This window comes from Mustela erminea, chromosome 6 (assembly GCF_009829155.1).
Source record: "Mustela erminea isolate mMusErm1 chromosome 6, mMusErm1.Pri, whole genome shotgun sequence".
In the NCBI taxonomy this organism is placed as follows: Eukaryota; Metazoa; Chordata; class Mammalia; order Carnivora; family Mustelidae; genus Mustela; species Mustela erminea.
This window is the reverse complement of record NC_045619.1, coordinates 95,723,623-95,744,287: the sequence shown is the minus strand read 5'-3', so window position 1 is coordinate 95,744,287 and position 20,665 is coordinate 95,723,623. Positions and strand designations below refer to the sequence as shown.

Genomic DNA, 20,665 nt, shown 5'->3' with positions numbered 1-20,665 from the left:
TTCATTGTCAATTCATGACTTTAAACTACCATAGCTTTTATCACATCTGCTATTATAAACACTTAGAAATACAACTGGATGATTTGCTTCTCAGTCACTTCAACCAAAATTTTTCTAAATAATCTTAAATACATTATTTAAATATCATATCAATATGAAGATTGAAAGGTACTAATATTCAAGTCTTGTTATGAATATGAACACTGAAATTTACTAATGAGATAGGTTGATGTTAGGATTTCTATTGTGTGGACAGGCATCTGTGTTCATAGTTCAAAACCGGAGGGTCTTAAAAAATATTATGTGATTGAGCTTTTTTTTTTTCACCTTAATCCTCCTCTTTTTTTATATGGTTTTTTCACCAGTTTATTTCTATATGTGGTATTTTGCATCTGTTTCCAGCATATTGACCTTAAGTATAACTGCATAGTCCAGGTTGAGAGTCATTATTCATGCCTTTTCACTTCCCTATCTCCTAGCTATTTAGTTTTTTCCATATAAATTGATATCTTGTGATCTCCTAGCTAAAATAATTATAGAGTGGAGTCTAACCAATTAACCCTTAAAAAATTTCACTTCCAAGATTACCACCTGTTCATTATTAAACAACTCTTGGTTTGATCAGTAGTCAAGATCCAATTCATACACATTCGCTGGTGTGGTGTTATTCTCCTGTGCACTACTCTGTAATATTTTCCACAACTAATACCTGTGGTGTCTCTTTCTTTTTATTTGTGGAAATAATCAAGAAAAGCAGGAATTAAAAGTGTAATTTTACCTGTTGATAGATGCCAACTTGAACAGATATTTTTGGATTATCTGTGGAATTTTAAGTCCAGTCACTGTTCCTTGAAGTGATATGTGAAGGCAATGCAAAGGGAGAGAGGTAGAGCAGACTCTGGATTATCTAAAGGAAAAAACAAAAAAACAAAGGTTACATGTATAATTGAGTTCCATAAGCCCCATTAGAGCCACTAGCTTTAATTTATCCCAGGATATTGTGACCATGTTTTAATAATTAGCAAAATTTCTTTGTCAATCCACTGATAGAACTGTAATGTATGATCAAAATGATCAAATATATGCATGAGAAAAGAACTGTAAGCACAAAATGAAGAAATAGGTTTTTAAAAAATAAATAACATTAGATTGCACATCTATTATTATGAGAAGGAAATTTATTTATTTATTGGCATTCATTAGCTGTCCCTCAAATAATTTCCTACACTCATTTAAATAATTTACAGTTCAGTTAAAGAAACTATCCATTGACAATGGAAACAGAAAGTTCAAAAGAGAATTATTAGAACTATTATCAAACAAACTGAGGGTTTGGGGGCTGTGTTGGGGGAGTGGGGTAGCCAGGTGATGGGTATTAAGGAGGGCATGGTTTGTAATGAGAACTGGGTGTTACATGCAAATAATGAATCACTGAACATACATCAAAAATTAGTGATATACTGTATGGTGGCTAACTTAATAATAATTTTAAAAGAAATACTGTCAATAATATGTCTCACAATGAGACAGACTGGCTATGAAAGGGACTAAAAGCATTTTAGGGATCTTCTGATTTAGAATTAAAACTTCCTAATCAGATCTGGGTGATAGATATATTCAAATTCCCAGATATATCAAATACATTCATTTCAACTTAAATCTTGTGCTGAATACATAGAATCTAGTACTTAGTGTTTGTTTAGGGTGGACATTCCTTTGCCCAGATTAAAGCTGAAAAAAAGTCAACTCTGAACTAAATAACCAGTTCCCTGCTTTGCATGTAGGGCCATGTATCCTAAAGTGTTGAAAAAAGCAATGCAGTCACTAGGCTAACTGAGATTCGAATGAAAGGATGAGGAGAGGCTGTGATCTCTTTGCCAAGTCAGTGAGAAACTGAGAGTCGGGACTAGAATGATAGGGAATTATAAAGTCATGAATAAAATCTGAGAAATGGGTAAGACTGAAATTAAAGGTTTTTTAAAAGATTTATTTATTTTAGAAAGAGAGAGAAAGAGAGAAACATGAGTGGGGAGAGGGGCCCAGGGAGAAAGGATCTCAAGCAGACTCCCTGCTGAGTGTGGAACCCCACCCAAGTTTCCATCCCAGGACCCTGCGGCCATGACCTCAGCTGAAACCAATATTCATACACTTAACCAACTGAGCCACCACAGGCATTCCTGAAATGAAAACTTTAACTAATGCTCAAATTAAAGAGTTTATGCTAAATGGGTCTCCTAGGTCTGGGGTTATAGCGGTGAGGAGAAACATCTGTTGTGGTCTTACCAGGAGCCCTGGTAGCCTTCTTAAGCCAGGTAATTCAGGGACGGCAGCCCCATCCTACTACTTATAACCAGCTCATCCAAATGCAGAAAACCTTTTTATGTTTTGAGGAAATAAATTTCCTGTCAGTTTCCGCTGGCAGAGAGAGTTGCCCTGAGTTCAGGGCAAAGCCTCAGAGGAAAGCCTGAGGCATTTCTGAATATTGGGCTCTGACCTTCCAGTCTATACTTAATTATCATCATGCTTTATAGAGGTCAGCATAGAGGCCATGATAAGAGATCCTGACAAGTCCACATTCTAAATGCTCTCCAACATTTCTACAAACCTTTCATAGTGCTTTAACCTGACTAGTCTATTTTCTTATAGAAAGACCAACCCATATCCATGGCTTTTTTCCAAAAAATGGCCCCAAATCCTAGAAGTTATAACTTCCTGCGTGGTAGTTACATTAATCTATTTTACATCCCTTTCTCTACATCTATTAAGCTATCGTATTTTAATACATGTTTATGCAAATATACTCATATGGCCCATATATTGGTCTTCAGTTTTAAAAATGAAAAGCTGTGTTTTGGAATTGTGTGTCCTACTGAAAAAACAGTAGAAGATCAACAGTCCTTAAGAATATGGGAAAGTTCTCCTTTAATTTGGGAAAGCAACTATTTTGGAGATTGCTTCCTAAAGTCCAAGGAGGCATAAAGTTTATTGGCCCCTACAAAAGCTGTGTTAATTACTACAGCTAGAAGCTGGACTATGCTCTCAGCTAATTTGGTTTCTTGACAGTTTGCATATATGCAACTTGTTTTATGGTAACTTTTACTTATAACAGGATGCACACACACAAAAAACAATGCTTAACTGTTTTTCCAAAGATTCAATTAATTATAATAATCCCATGAATGAAGATGAAGTGATGTTTTTAATCATATTTAGAGAAGAGGGCATAAAGAATCAGAGGTGTAAAGTGATTTTTCCAAAGTGTAATGTCCAGTAAGTGATTAAATTGGTACTGTGACAGTATTTTTGTTAGGCCCATTGTTACTGATTCCACTTTAACCCAGCACCTTAGAGGCTGCTCTTTCTGCTTACAAATATACTCCTTCAGTTTTATTTCCAATGGTGAATTTCCCAATTTCACATAATTGTCCACTGTAATTCAAATATTTGTCCTCTGAAATTCTGAACCTCAACTATCCCTCAAAGTCTTTATAAATTCATCATTATTTCAGCTTATTTACATCTACACTGTCTATAATTTTTTTGAGTATATGGACTACAATATATCACTGTCATTGACAAAAGGATGACTTAATGACTACTGAAAACATTTGTCTATTTCAAGTGTTTTTAAAAAAAACTTACATGGTGGGATGTGGTAAAGCCCCAAACCTTGCCTTGTCTTCTAGAAATCAATATGGGTTGATTAAACTAAGGAGATGAAGATGTAGCAGAAAGAAATAATAAAACTATTAGTGATGATCAATGGTTAGACTCTAGTGCTATATTTAAGTTCTTTTCTCATTTAGTTGTACAGAATATCAGATTTCCTTTATAGACTTTGTGAATAATTATTTCTTTAACTACCCAAATCTAAATCAGTATGAATCAATTTTATGAACCCTTATCAATAGTCAAAACTATCCAGAAGTTTATATTTCAAAATATAGTCCAAAAATAGTGCACTCAGCAAACTAAGTCCCAAATTAAATCAATGAATGTTAGGAGACTATTGACTTCGTTGTAAATTAATCTAGGTAGCCTAGAGATAAAGCATGACTTGTTCTTCACATCCTACCTATAAAGTGGCTGGGTGTTCACCTAAAGGAATTACTATGTTCCTTGAAGAATAATGAACTAGTCTTTATGCTTTTTGTTTCCTTTTTCTTATACAAAAGGATAAAGTCATGTCAAATTAATATACAATGTTCCAGTTTAGATGACAACCCACCAAATTTTTTAACAGGAATTAAACTGAACCAAATCTTCTCTTTTCTAACAGGTAATTGAATTAAAATTGGAATCTAATCCTGAGAGATTATTTTATTCTTCCTGATGGACCATGTTTTAAATCCTATAGACTGATTTACTTTGACAACTAGACAAGAGACATATCAATAGTGCATAGCCCACAAAATGTCAGTAACACGAAACCTATTTTTAGATGTGAACTACTGCTGTAGTTAAAAGGACTCTGAGAATGCTAATTGATAATAAAGGTCAAACTAACTAAAGATGTTTTTATAATGGGCAAATTAAAAAAGTAATGTAAGTCAGTACATATTTATAAGGAATTGGAAATGGACATCTCACACCAAACAATTCCTGATTTCTAGTACTATATTTTAAAGAAGTGTGTAAAAGCAGTTGTTGTGGGCTAAATAGGGGCCCTGGAAATATGTCCGTGTCCAAATCCCTAGAACCTGCTATATATCTTACATGGTCCCAGAAACTGAGTGCTCCCTCAAAATTCGTACGTTGATAACTAATCCCCAGTTGTGAGGTATTTGAAGGGAGGGCCTTTAGGAGGCAATTACGTCAGCAGGGTGAAGCCCTCATGAATGGGATTAGTGCCGTTATAACGAGGCCCCAGGGAGTCCCTTACTCCCTCTGCCAGTGAAGACACAGTGAAAAATGGCTGTCTGTGGGGACGCCTGGGGGGCTGAGTCAGTTAAGCCTCTGCCTTCAACTCAGATCATGATCCGAGTCCTGGGATGGAGCCCTGCGTTAGGGTTCCTGCTCAGCGGGGAGCCTGCTCCTCCTTCTACCTGCCACTCCACCAGCTTGTGGTCTCTTTCTCTCTGACAAATAATAAACAAAATCTTTTTTAAGAATTAAAGAAAAAAACTACAAACCCACATTAAAAAAAAAAAAAGAAAAGAAGAGAAGAGAAGAAAAGGAAAGAAGAGGAGGTGAGGAGCGGGGGGGGAGGCGAGGCGAGGCTGGCTATGAACTAGGAAAGGACCCCCCTGCTAAACACTGAGTCCGCTGGCACTCTGATCTTAGACTTAGCCTCCAGAACTCTGAGAAATAAATTTCTGTTATTTATAAGCCACCAAGTCTGTGGTATATGTTTCAGCAGCCCTAACAGACTAAGATAAAAATTGGTACTTGGAAGGGGATGTTGTCATAACAAACACCTAAAAATGTGAAAGTGGCTTTGGAATTGGGTAGTGGGTAGAAGAAGCTGGACCAGGTTTGAGATGCATGTGAGAAAAAGGCATTATTATAAAAGGATTATTAAGGTTGATTCTGGTGGCAGCCAATTAAGAGGAGACTTAAAAAAGCTTGAGTCTTCTTCAAGAATACCAAAGTTAATCCTGAATAGCATGTTTATAGAAATATGGAGGGTAAAGGCCACTCGGCTGAGGTCTGATGGAAACCAGGCATGTATTATTAGACAGTGAGAGAAAGGCAGTCCCTAGCTCCCTAAAGGGGCTAAGAACTTGGCTGAACTGTGTTCATCTTCTACCCCGGGGAAAGGGCTGTCCCAAGAATCCTGAGAGTATTCTCGCTAACTGTGAGAGCTGCGAAGATGAGACCATAGCCCAGTGGGGCCAGAAGGCAGAGCATCCAATGAGAGAAGATTATTCTTTTTTTTTTTTTTTTAGATTTTTTTTTATTGTTTATTTGACAGAGAGAGAGAGAGATCACAAGCAGGCAGGGAGGCAGGCAGAGAGAGGAGGAAGCAGGCTCTCCACAGAGCAGAGAGCCCGACGCAGGGCTCGATCCCAGGACCCTGAGATCATGACCTGAGCCAAAGGCAGAGGCTTTAACCCACTGAGCCACCCAGGCGCCCTAAGATTATTCTTGATCTTTAAAATTTAATGTTCTTTGCTCTGAAGATTTAATATTGGGTATTAGACTTACTTGGAACCCCTTCCTTCTTTCCTATTCTTCCTTTTCGGAATGGGAATATCTATCCCACGCCTGTCTCACCGATACATTTTGGAAGATTTCACAGGTTCATAGCTAGAGAAGAATTTGCCTTGGGATGAATCATACCCTGAGTCACAACCATATCTGATTTTGAGATTTAGATGAGACTTTGGGCTTTAGACTTCTGAGTTGATGCTGTATCCTCCTAAAATTCATCTAACCTAATCCCCAACATGATATTTGGAGGTGGGGCCTGTGAGAAGTAAGTAGGTCATGAGGGGAGCCCTCAAGAGTGAGATCAATGTTCTTACAAAAGAGGCCCATGAAATTTCCCTCATCCCTTCTGCCATGTTAGGGCACAAGAAGACAACCATCCATGAACCAGGATGCTGGTTCCCACCAGACACAGAACTTGCTGCCACCTTCACCTTGGACCTCCCAGCCTCCAGAAAGCCACTCTGCCTATGGTATTTTGTTATAGAAGCCCCAACAGACCAAGGCTCATGGCAAAAGAGATGACTGAGTTAAAGATCTTGAAAGAGGAGCGGATCCTAAACTATCCAGGCGGTCCCGAAAGGCAATCACAGGTATATTTATAAGGGAGAGGCAGAGGGGGTTTAAAGACAGACACACAGAAGAGAAGACACAGAGAGGAGGCACTGATATGAAATTGGAGGCAGAGCATGAAGCCACACACCCACAAACCAGTCTTCTACGTACATGTGAAAAGCTATTAACAGCTGGCGCCTTTGGAAAGAGGTGGCATTTAATTCATGTGTTTTTGAAATGTCCAAATGTTCAATAATAAGTATATCTTAGTTTTCTATTAATCTTTAGACAAACGCCCAACACAAAACTTCAGAATGCAAATATATATTCCCCTATGTATTAGTTTGGCTGTTCATATTACATATAGAATTTTCACATCTTTTTTTTTTCCCAAATGCTTTTTTTCCTGTTAGCTAAATTTTAATCATACTACAGTAAAAAGAAATCGGCCCCTGTTTCTAGACCTTACGTAGTAGTTTTCATGGTGTGGTCCTAGCTGAGGAGCATAAGCATTACACGGTAACTTGGTAAACACCTAAATTCTAGGTTACCAACTCAAATCTGCTGGAGGAAAACCCTTCAAGTGAGCCTCAGCAAACTCCATTCAGCAAATCCCCCAGGTGATTCTGATGCGCTGCAGTATTTGAAAATTGCTGGTTAGGCTTTTTCTCTAACACACCTGCAAGAACTGGCTGTAATGCTTGTAGTAAGCTATCTGTAGTTCTTGAGCCATCATGATGCTTCACCACTGCGTATCACGCCTGCTATTTCTTCCCCTGGAAGTGTTCTTCACCACTATCTTTCTCCTTCTGGCTCACTCCTCTCTATAATTTAAGACACCGAGATACCTCAGCTCCCTTACCGGTGAAATCTGGCTGTAACCCCAATCCTAACTCCCTGTGCATACGTTTACCATAACACATATATCACATAATATATATATATCACACCTCCTTGGCACTCTCCCCTATTCTAGAGGACAGAATTGATCTTATCTAACTCTATTATCAGAACCTGGGAGGTGTTCGATAAACATCTTCAAAGGAACGAAAGTGAAAGAGAAATGAGTATCTTGGAAATAAGAATTGTTACCACTTAAGAATTAGCATACAGCCCTGCAGTACGGGGGCGGGGCGGGGGGGGGGAGTTACACACCCTTGTGTCAAAACTCCCTGAATTCTAACCTCTATCCCACCATATTTGAGATGTGACATTTAATCTTAGTTTTCACTACTGTAAAATGAGAATTTTAACAGTGATTATCACACAAACTTAGTGATCAATTAAGCATTCAATAAAGCCCTAGTAATTATTAGAATTATTATCTAATAGCCTTAAAAGTATGCAACCTAGTTTGTTTGGATAAGAGGAGTTGCCCCAAACTTTTAAATATGTTTTCATGTCTAGAGAACAGCTTACTTGAGTATTTTACCTATTAGCATGTTCATAGTCTTCTCTTCTCTCCCAGAGCCATAAAATGTGTACGGCTCCATCCTTAGGGAGGATGGCAATTGATCTGTGTGTCTCTTCTTTCCATCTACAGTTTTCAAAGCCACAGAATCCTTTCTAGGAACAAAGTCTTACTCAGACTCCTAGTACCCAAACCTGTTACTCTGGGTAATGAGGGATGGCCTGGGGTGGGGGAGTCATAAAGATCCTAGACCTCTATCTATTATCATTTCCTGACTCCTTCCCTGAAATGGTCCCTAAGGTTTCTCTTAAAATGTTTAGAATTGGAGCACAGTTGGAGCATAGCTGGAAAGCCATTCAGATTATCTTTCTCACCTTTCAAATTCAGTGACATTCTCTGGTCAACCTGGAAAAAAGCAGAATTATCTCTAACAGATTTTGGGTCTTCCATTTTTCATTCAAAGATTTTCTGGTGTTTGTTTCTTTCCTTGATTTGAAAAGAAGGTAATAAACTGGCACTGGGGAAGAGGTGTTAAAAAAAAAAAAAAAAATTCCTGGATTTTTCTAGGAAGATTACAGGGCCAGAGAATACCTCTTTCTCACTTTTCTATTAAAAAGGCCATTTCAAAAATCAAGAAAAAGTCCGTAAGATCTCATGCTACCAATTAAGAGATTCAGAAATATGCTAGAATCTTCTAGAGGTTTCTTTAAAATACAATACCATTGGGGGCAGGATTAAGAAATAGTGCCACAGCAAGGTGAGTCAACCTGGCCAGAGGCATGAAGTAATATGGTCTTTCATTTCACCAAGATAAACTCTCCTGGTCTACTGAGTCCCCTGCCCACTAGGTGGCTGAAGCTTCCTGTGAAGCACTGCTCTTTTTTGAATCCTGAATATATTTATTTCCATTTATAACATATCTCTTTGTCACCTGATGCCTTGTCAGCATAGTTTCACGATTCTAAAAGTCCTGCCTCCTCTCTCCCTTGAGTAATCATGTTTATAGTACGGGGAAACTAAAGACAACCTAATGCACAAACTTGGGAAGTGGGAAGTGGTTGACTATATTACTGTTATTCACTTGATAGACTGTTACACATTTATTAAATGATAATTATGAAAATTATGTAGTAACATTGGAAATATTTATTATATAATAGTCAGTGAAAAAAGAATGATATAAACTAATATGATAGCAAAATTCAAAACATGTGACAAAAGAGATGCATTAAGAAAAAATACATATAGGGTGCCTGAGTGGCTCAGTCAGTTAAGCATCCGACTCTTGATCTCAGCTCAGGTTTTGATCTTAAGGTCATGAGTCCAAGCCCTGCATTGAGCATGGAGCCTATTTAAAAAAAACAAATAAATAGGGGCACCTGGGTGGCTCAGTGGGTTAAAGCCTCTGCCTTCGGCTCAGGTCATGGTCTCAGGTCCTGGGATCAAGCCCTGCATCGGGCTCTCTACTCAGTGGGGAGCCTGCTTCCCTCTCTCTGCCGCCTCTCTGCCTACTTGTGATCTCTCTCTCTCTCTGTCAAATATATAAATAAAATCTTAAAAAAAAAAAAAAAAATATATATATATATATATATGCACCATAGTCTTAGCATGAGGTTTGTAGGGGAAAAATATGTATTTTTAAAATTATACTAATTTAGAATAACACTTATTATAATATGTTAATATATAAAGTAACTTAATTTTATATATTTAATAATTTGCCCTAATTTGGGGATTTATGTCTGCTTTGAAAAATAGGTTAATTCATCTACAACCAATTCAAATATGATCATTGTAAATAATACAGTGAAATTGAAGCTATATTTTTAAAGATCTTACCTCCATTTTTGTTTCCTTTTGTCTGTTTTATATTGTTTTGTTTTTACCTAAATGAAATTATGAGACTTTTATCTACGTTGTAAAGAAAATACCCAGAGATGGTCTCCATGCATCAATTTCGATATAAATTACATTTGCTGATTACCAATTACCCATATAAATAACATTTCTTGTTGCCTCTTTAAAGTAAACATCACTGATTAAGACACCTGACATTCTGACATGTATTTGTTCTATCGTTTTTAGTAGCTATTGTCTCCATTTTGCAGACAATAAAACTGAAATTCAATGATGTCGAGCATCTATTTTTGAGACTATTTGCAGCAGTGATTTCACTCTAGGACAAGGCTCTCACGGAGTTAAGAACCGTACACTTCCCTCCATCTTCATGCTACTCTGCAATCACAGTCCGCTGGCGGTGTTCATACTGCTGCCCTTTCTCTATCCTACTAGATATGATGTGTTCCAATCCTTGCTTTGCTTATAGTCACTTGCCTAGGATTTCTGCCCTCCCGCCATTTCCGGCTGTGTTCTTCCCAGAGACTTCAGGAGATACTCAACTGGTTGGTAATTGCCAAAACAGGAAGAGGAAACAAAAGCTAGAGCCCACAGAAAATCAACCATCCAGTGGATTCAAGGAAATGGTATCAGTAGCCAAGATCATGAAATTTAGAAGGGAAGGGCTATGAAACTCTTAGGAACCTAATTAAGTTGTCAGTTGTTTCTTCTGCTATATATTTATGAGTGAATTCAATTTGCCAATTGTATTTTTTATTCATCAGTATCTGTCCTGGTCTTCCCATCTTTGCCATGCTTCCTGCAGGCAAAATATATTCCCTTCCTTCCCACTAACTTTGGACACGCTTTGTCGATGGGATATAAATCAATAAAGTTTAGGCCATATCCGAGAGTCACTTTAAAGTATCTTTGCATGTTTTGACTCTACACCTATAGTCTCTACCTTCTAATACGAAAACATGTTCCTAGATCTATGAAAATAAGCATATGTTTGAAGCTCAACCAAGAGCCAACCAGAGCTATACTTGACCCATAGCATAACCTGTATCAAGTAGCATGAGTAAGAAATGATGTCTATTGTAAGCCTTAAGATATTAGAGCTGTTTGACAGAACAAAATCTGAGGTGGTGTGTATAAAACAAAAACCTAACATGCGTGGCAATGGCTCAGGGAAGGGCAGATGGTTGAGAGGACTCTGTTAGAAGACATTAGAAAAATGACAACTTCTGTTAGGCAGAGACAAAATATTTGGTAAAATTATTTGTCTGTGGTATCTTGGAAGGTGGAAAATGCACACAATGAAGTTGGGGTTTGGGGACAAGAGATTTGGATAAAGAATGGTGGTAGCATAAAGTGATTTTAATTAGCTACATTTAATAAACACTAGCAGAGGCAATGAGGTCATTAATAGATTTTATCTGTTTGCAAGCAGGGATAAAAAGGAAGAAGGGACAATCCGTATATTACTGGGACTTGCAGGGTTGTAGCACACACTTTCCCCCATTTTTAGCCTGGCAAAGGATTTTCAAATTAAGATACTTTCTCAATGCAAAAACTGAATCGAGAGGGCACAAAGGCAGAGGAAAAGACCAAACTGAGGGGGTAGTCTTAGTACTTTTTCTTAAAATCTCTTGCAGGCTTAAGTCAGACACCAGTAAATTCTTTCAGTTAAAAAAAAGTTGGAAGTAAGGGTGGAGAAGATAGAATAGTGCTAGAAGGTCTAGTAAACTTAAATTGTCTATAACTAAGTGTATTTAGAGAGGCGTATCTTACAAGGAACCGAGAGTGTTCTTATTTACACTAACTAGAATCAAATAATGTAAAAATATTTTTAAAAGGGTTTATTATAAAATGTACTACAAGCCTAAATAGAAGGAAAGAATGTCTGTTGGACACGTAAAATGACGAAGTGATTAAAATGACTCTTATGTCCTGTATCTTGCTTTATAAGACATACAGAGGTGTAACACTGGAAAATTCAAATACATACATCACAATAAATGTCACTAAAGTGCTGTCACCCTTTGAGCAACTGGCAGTCACACTGGCTCTTAGTTTCCTTATTTGTAAAAAGACAGCAGGATTAAGTGTTCTCTGAGGTACCTTTTGGTTTCTATTTGATTCTATGACACTAAAATAGTTCTATTTTATAAACTTTCTTAGCATGTGAAATACAAATGTCTTTCCTTCTCTGGAAAAATGCTACCTCCATTCAAAAATTAAGTAATGAACAGAGAGATGTTATTTGAGCAAATTTTCCAAGATTCTAAAAATTATGATGTGAATGAGAAAAGTTCTTTTGAAAGAATCCTCTGTCAGAATTCCATTACATAAGGGGATTGGTCAGTGTGCTTAAATATAAGACTCTCCCAAAGGCCAAGTATTAGCTCCTTAAGGGTGCTTAGGATTTTATTCAATTCCCATACCACAATTTAAATTCCATAAAAATTATTATATGAGATCCTCAGAGGACCTACTATGTATTTGAATGGTTTTTCATTATCAAGGTTAAAATAGCAAAGCATATTTCCATGTTCTTTAACAAAGTATGTTAAATCGGGACCGTTTGGCTCAACATTGCAAATAAATCACATGAAGATATTTTTCCAAGACAGAATGAAAACAGTACCTTGAACATTATACATTCAAAGTATTTTAAAGAACTAAGCAATATTTCAACTCATATGCTATATATTTTTAGTTCCCAAGTTTGCCCAATTTCTATATCCTTAAAATATTTATACTATACAACTACCAAACAGGAATCATGCCATCATATGTTGTTCAATAAAAATATCATGTTTGATAGGATTTTAAATGGTCACTAAAGATACCATTAATAATGCATAAGAATTGACTATTTATAAACACCAAAAGGTATTCCTCTTGTCAAACTTATATATAAATTTTACGACACTGACATCATTGGGGACCGTTAACTGCAGTCATTTCTTACAAAAGATCAATAAAACCTAGCTGAAATAGGAGGCAGAACTGAAAGTGATTACTTTCATCCTGTTTTATGACATTCTCAAGATTCACTATGAAGATCTTCTCTAAGGAAGCCTCACTGTGAAGCTCCCCAGAATTCACAATTTCAAGCCCTCCTAGTTAGAACCCGATGTTATTGTTATGTGATATGCGCTGAACACTGATAATGAAGTTGGCGCTGACTGGAACAAAAATGAACCCAAAGTTAAATATAACCTAGATGAGAGCTACAGGAACCACTGAAAATAAATCAATTGGTTCGATCCTGCTTGTCACTTCTAGAAGGTCACAGAAAGAGACATTGTCCCAAATGCAGAGAAAAGAAAATCAGCTCATTCCCTTTCTCCTTTCCTTTCAGTACTAGTCAAGACTGTGAATCCCACAAAAATACAGAAACAAGCAAATGCAGTCCTCTGAGAACAGATGACATACTTGCACCACACCATGTTAGAAGTAACAAAATTATTAGAACCTTTTCATCTTTGCACATTGTATCCATTTTTCCCCCCTTACCTTTCTCCTATAGGCCAGGAGGCTTCCCTCTCTCAGGTTTGGCTGCCACTTGACCAGGGAAGATACTGGTAATTCCAAACAATGTAGTCCTAATTTACTTTCTCTACCTTTTAATCATTTTATGGGTTTAATTTTATTTCCATCTTGTCCTTCTTTCATAGATCCTGGCATCTACCCATCCTCTCAGAGCATAGAATCTTCTGACTCACTCGGTCCCATTCTATTCCAGGTAATTCACTCTATTTGTTCTGACTTTGCCCAGGCCAGGGAAGAGGCCTCACTTCCTTGCCGTGAGGATTCCTTTACATTTCTTCCGCTTTCCAATAGAATGCTAAGCTTCCTCTGACTTTTTGTTTGCCAGTCCCACACATGCCAGTCTGACTGACAGCAAGACAAGCAGCTGGGGTAGGAACTTGGAACTGCAACCCTTTCTCACTAGAACTTCGCAAACCTGGGAACAGCAGGAAGGGGATTCCTAGCTTTTCCCCCACTGCAAACAAATCTTCCTTCCTGTTCTGTTCTAGACAAAAAGATATCCTTTTCTCTTGTGCTAATTCACTTACATATCATTGTTAGTGAAGTCTCTCTTGCCTTTCTAAGGGATTTGCCCCCAATAATTTTCACACTTTGTTTTAAATTTTTAATGTTTTGGTGTTTCCTGGTCTTTCCTTTGGCATACAAAATGTGTTTATCTCCTCAAGCCTAAAATGAACGGAAAAGAGGGGCACCTGGGTGGCTCAGTCTGTTAAGCGTTTGCCTTAGGCTCAGGTTATGATTCCAGGGTCCTGGAATGAGCCAGCACTGGGCTCCCTGCTCAGCGGGGAGTCTTCCTCTGTCCCTCCCTTGGTCGTCCCCCACCCCCAATCTGCCTGCTTGGGCTTGCTCTCTCGCTCTCATTCTCTCTCTCAAGTAAATAAATAAAATCTTAAAAAAAAAAAAAAAAAACATGGGAAAGCATGACCTTCTCTAGTTACTGTTTTTTGTTTTTTTTTTCCTGTGCCATCATTATATTTTTCTCATCTTCACTTCAAAACTTCATTCAAGGACCATCTTTCCTTATAACATCTACTTTCTCACCACCTACTCATAATTCTTTGCTTGGAAATTTTCACTTGCAAGCTTCACTGAATAAATTTTTTCTTGAAAATGAGCTATGACTTCCTAATCTCCAAAACCATTGTGGCTCACCTCATTAGAATTTTCTATGGTATTTAACAATACTTAATTGTATTCTGTACTTGACTTTGGCTTCTATCTCACTATCTCACTATACCTCTTTCTATGCCTAGTTTTTCTCTTTATGTCCAACGTATGTGGATTTTCATAAAGTCTATATTGTTGATTCTCTCTTCCCTTTACCTACTCTCCATAATACTGTCTACCTCTGTAAATTCAGTTACTGCTTTTATACGTGGTGTGTTCCAATTCTCTATCTTTTGTAGCAATGTTTTTCCTAAGTTGTAATTCTTTATTTCTTACTATTTCCTACACATTTCAAAAGGATACCCCACTGAAATGTTAAATTCCCCTGTCTGTTAACTGTATTAACAGTTCCTAGGCTGAAAAACCCTAAATCCTTTCTTCTGCATGCATAATTTTCTTTAATAATTTTCTTGAATGCATCTTTCTTTCCATTTCTCTTTTGCTCACCACGGCTCACACCCCATTCATCTCACACTGTCCCCAAAGGAACTGTCTCATCTTCAGTATCCCATGCTTGCCTCCCATACCTCTCCACATATCCAGCCTCCCTTTGATGCGCTTAGCAGGATTAAACTCCCAACAGTATCCTCAGATTGGGTTACTCCAGCACCCAAAAACTTCAATGGCACCGCAGAGTCTTGAATTCAAGGCATTGCAAAATTTGACTACACTAAATATTTTTTGTTCATTTTTACCATATTCCCTGTTTTAAATTGCATAATACTAAATCAGGAAACACCCGTCCCAAAGGATGTTTACAGACATTACATGGATATAAGTAATCAGGTAGAGTTGAGGAATTCTCTGCTAAATGCTGTACTTATTTCACAATTTCTCAAAGTATTCATTATATTATTTTTTTAAAGATTTTATTTAGTTATTTATTTGTCAGAAAGAGAGAGAGAGAGAGAAAGCACACAAGCAGGCAGAGAGGCAGGCAGAGGCAGAGAGAGAGGCAGGCTCCCCGCTGAGCAAGGAGCCCGATGCGGGACTCGATCCCAGGACCCAGGGATCATGATCTGAGCCAAAGGCAGCAGATTAACCCACTGAGCCACCCAGGCATCCCTATTCACTATATTAATATACATTTCAATACATTTTTGTAATAAGGCAAAAAACTCCAGACTTGATTTTGTGCAGGGAGTGTTTATTTTTCCCCCAAGAAATCTACCATACCTTCATTTACCCAACCCTCCTACATGGTCACATGAAGAAATGATACCCATTCTTCCATACAAAAAAACAATGCCTTTTAATATAAAATCATGAAACTCTGACTAATAATTTTATGAGAAAGGAAAATCTACCTTCTCTAAACTCTCAAAGCTATTTGATTATACCAAACCATATTTTATTTTTGAAATTATTCATGTCTATCTTCCATCCTGTACTGCGTCTTGAGACCATGAACCATGAATAAATCATATTTATATTCTCTATAGTACTTACCACAGTAACCTCAGACTGAGTAAATAACTTCATTCCAGGATATATAAAACTTGATACGATTTTTTAAAATAGTACTTCACTTCTTTTAGCACTTTAGAATGAGGAAATTTATGTACATTCAGTTATACAAACCAACACTTAGAAATAATATAATAATCCTAACATGGCGTTTGTTACCCATACAATCCTAAAATAGCCATTGGGGTCAGAATCATTGCAGATAATGACAAAACTTACTCAATGGATTTAGTTTAAACAGATAAACTTATTTCAGTAAATGAAGTACAGGATTCACACAGCACTAAATGAAAGAAGGTAAATTTTGGTCTCACAGAAAACATTTGTTTTTTTTTTTAGTTTTGTTTTTTTTTTTTTTTAAATTTGGCAGACAGAGACCACAAGTAGGCAGAGATGGAGGGGTGTGGGGAGGAAGCAAAGCAGGCTCCCCGCTGAGCAGAGAGCCCAACATGAGGCTCGATCCTAGGATCCCAAGATCACGACCTGACCCGAAGGAAGAGGCCCAGCCCACTGAGCCACCCAGGTGCCCCTCACGGAAAACTTTTTAAAAGCCAGCCAAATTCCAGTCAAACTACTTAGAATTTCTAGTTTCATCCAGTTCCTTTGAGGTCAAACATGTAAAATTCATTACCAAGGACCTTGGGGAATAAAGCTGCATCAAGGGATTCATGAGGTCTAGGCCTACTTGGCTCTCAGCTGGCCCCTCTAAGTGATGGAAATAAATATACCTTTGAATCTAGTCCTATCTTGAAGGGAGTTCAGAGTGACTACGCCATGTCCCTTAGAGACCTTCGAAAAAATGACGTGAATGTCACTGTCATCTATGCCTAGAGTTGACTCTCTCAAAGGAACCAGTAACAGAGATCCCCATCCAAATATAAGAAATACTATAGGTTGAATCACTATTTGAAAGTATTATTTTCCATAATACTTGACCTTAAAAGGGGGCTGCAAAATGAGAACCACCCTTCATCCTTTTCATTCCCCACCATGCTTACACCTCTCTCTAGTTAGTATGCATCTCCTGATAAACAGGGAGATTATTACAGCAGATAACTTGGTTAGGAAAAATATTAGCCACAATTTTTCTACAATTTTTTTAAAGATTTTATTTATTTATTTGAGAGAGAGAGAGACAGAGTGAGAGAGCATGAGAGGGGAGAGGTCAGCAGGAGAAGCAGACTTCCCACTGAGTAGGGAGCCCGATGTGAGACTGGATCCCAGGACTCCAGGATCGTGACCTGAGCCGAAGGCAGTCGCTTAACCAACTGAGCCACCCAGGCGCCCTTTTCTACAATTTTTGAAGCAGTTTAAGAAAATGTTTGTAATGAGCAATGGAGGCTTCTAGATTCAAAGGAGAACCATATGCCTATACTGAGGATTGTTTTGATACAGGTAAAATGGAGGTTCCAAATTATGCTCAGGGAGCTAGGGAACTGAAGATGATCCTAGGAATCCATTTGCACAAATTGACCATTTTGTTTCACCTTTGTTGCTGTTTACTCTCACTATGTGGCTACGGGCTGAGAGAAATGTTCATGGAAGCCCACAACAGAGTAAAATAAAACAGTAAACAACATGGATGGCATAGTACCCATGCTGTCCACTTTGCAGATTCTAATGGACAGAGAGTTCATAAGAACTGTTTTCCCAAGACTCTGAAGCTCTGTACACACTGATGTTTTAAGATTCAGAAGATAAAGTTTGGTATAGATTTGTATGGGGGGGGCATTTTTGCCATTACTGGTTGCATCCCAGCTTCAGGTCCTAGGTGATGAACTATTTCTGGAGCATCGGAAGATAAGGTCTTTTCCATAGGCAATGTTTTTTTTGTTGTTGCTGCTGTGGTTTCCACTGAGGACATTAACAAAGAATGGTAAACCTCACTTGATCTCATTCTAATGTCATGTGATTCCCACAAATATTTGGTGGAAGACTTTTCAGAGAATTCAAGGCCCTTGTGAAAAAGCAAAAAGGGTGAAGAGGCAGAAGAACTGGGGCTATTAATATCAAACTGATTCCATATTCAGTTAATATTCAATAATTATCATTGAAAGCCTACTAAGTGCCAAGTGCAGTGGCTACAGTGCTGAACAAAATGAATTCCCACCCATGGGTGTGTATTTCAGCAGAGGAGAGGTGCAAAAAAAAGAGTTATAAATATAAACAAGATAATTTGATACCTTATATAAAGAAAATAAACAGGGTTTTATGATAGAAATTACCAGGGATGGGGTAAACAAAAAAAAAAGAGTTTGCAAATAAAGTAGCCAGGGAAGAGAAAATGTGGAGGAATTTTTGTTTCACTTCTTAAAAGTAAAAGCTAAAGAACCTTCTTCCTGACTTTTCAATTCAAAACATACTAACCATCAAGATAATTCATCCTCAGTCTAAGAGACAAAGGACTAGATAAAATCCCTATGAAGTTCAAAAATGTTTTTCAAATCTGGTTAATCATTATTTGGAAAACACTGTATCAGAAATGCCCCTTATTTCCTGTGACACTCAGCCCCAGGGCTCTTAGAAGTTCTAAAAATCAGTTCACTTACCCCTGCTTCATTCTGGCTATCTGTCCCAGGATTCAGCCTGTTTGTTCTCTTACCTTCTTGTCTGTTGCCTCACCTCTCTAAGAGTTCTTCTCTTGCAGTCTGACTGCAAAGTGAGATAGTCTGCCTAAACCTTTCTTTTCTTGATGGTCCTAAGGTTAGACAGAAAACCTCTTTCTTTTTTGGGTGATTATGAATCATCCCTATGGAGAAACACATGGGGATAGTAAATATGATAAACATGGCTAAGTTCTACAGCTTACAGAGTGTTAATTGTGCTGGTCTTCAATTATATATCATCTCTCTGAGATGATAATTAAAGTAGAATAATTTCTATCTTGAGTTCTTTTTCCTTTATTTTAATTCTGCCCTTATGATAAAATCAAGATAGAACATTGTGTTTTCATATCTACTTATTTCCAGTGTTCACTCATCTATGCACTCATTTAACATTACAGGTACCTCATTTTATTCCAGACATTAAAGATATAAAGATGACTGACACAAAATATTGTCTCTGACCTATGAAATAACTCAGTCTAGGAGATAAATTATGAAGTAGATGATTACAACCCAGTATGATAAACATCATTAAATGGGTAAATTCACATTTCTATGGAGAAAGATGAGGAAAAAGGAGACTACATGGTAATAAGTTAAGGAACTATCTTAACATTTATGTGGTATGACCTGAGTCTTGAAATATGAATGGGATCCACTTCTGGGATAGACTGGGGCAGGATGGGATTGGGAGTGTTAACAGATGACAAGAAAATACATCAGTCGGTATGTCTCAGAAATGAGACAGCATGACATCATGATGCTGTTAGTGAAAAATGAGGTTAAAGGGCACCTAACTGTAGTCAGCAAATTCTAACAAAACTGAAGAGAAGAAGAAGACAATATGATAATATTAGTTGATTTAAATACTCAACTTTCAACAATCGATAGATCATCCTGACAGAAATCAATCAGGAAACACTGTACTCGAAATATACTTTAGTCTAAATAGACAAAATCGCATATAAAGAGCATTCCACCCAACAGCAAGAGAATGCACATTCTTCTCAATTGCACAGAGACCATTCTCTAGGGTAGATCATAAATTAGATCATAAAAGAAGTACTAGTAAATTTAAGACTTTAATCATACCAAGTATCTTTCCCACCATAATTGAATTAAACTAGAAACCAATAACTGAAAAAAACTGGAAAGTTCACCAATATGTGGAAATTAAACAATATAACTCCTGAGTAACCAATGAATCAAAGAAGAAATAAAAAATTATTTTGAGGGGTGCCTGGGTGGCTCAGTGGGTTAAGTCTCTGCTTTCGGCTGAGGTCATGATCTCAGGGTCCTGGGATCGAGTCCTGCATTGTGCTCTCTGCTCAGCAGGGGATCCTGCTTCCTCCTCTCTTTGCCTGCCTCTCTGCCTACTTGTGATCTCTCTCTCTCTCTGTCAAATGAATAAATAAAAAATCTTTTAAAAAAATTATCTTGAAACAAAAGCAAATGGAAATATAACATGGCAAAACTTATAGGAAGTAACAAAAGTTAATTCTAGGAGGGAAGTTTATAGTGATAAACATTTAAACTGAGAGAAAAGAAAGATCTCAAATAAACAAACTAAATTTGAACCTCAAGGAACTAGAGGAACAAAATAAGCCCAAACTTAGCTTAAGGAAAGAAATAAGAAAGATTAAAGCAGAATAAGTTAGAGACCAGAAAAAAATTAGAAAAGATCAATGAAACTAAGAGCTTATTTGAAAAGATAAACAAAATTGACAAATTTTTGGCTAGACTAAGAAAGGAAAAAGAACATTCAAATAAATTAGATGAGAAATGAAAGAGGAGACATTACTATTGATGCCATGGAAATACAAAGGATCATAAGAGACCAGTATGAAAAACTATATGCCAACAAATTGGATAACCTAGAAGAAACAGATACATTTCTAGAAAAGTACAACCT

The 20,665-nt window shown here is 37.3% G+C and overlaps 1 protein-coding gene across 4 annotated transcripts in view; it reads right to left on the bottom strand.

Annotated features, from left to right (window-relative positions):
* Positions 1-20,665, bottom strand: part of SLC16A7 (solute carrier family 16 member 7) — a 175,254-nt gene that overhangs the window by 77,811 nt on the left and 76,778 nt on the right. For 3 of the 4 annotated variants that reach the window (XM_032348826.1, XM_032348823.1, XM_032348825.1), the window contains exon 2: positions 779-907. The gene's annotated coding sequence lies outside the window, so the exon portion shown is untranslated. Of the gene's footprint in view, positions 1-778; positions 908-3,642; positions 3,664-20,665 lie in introns of those variants that run through there. The other variant, XM_032348824.1, reaches the window with a different exon arrangement.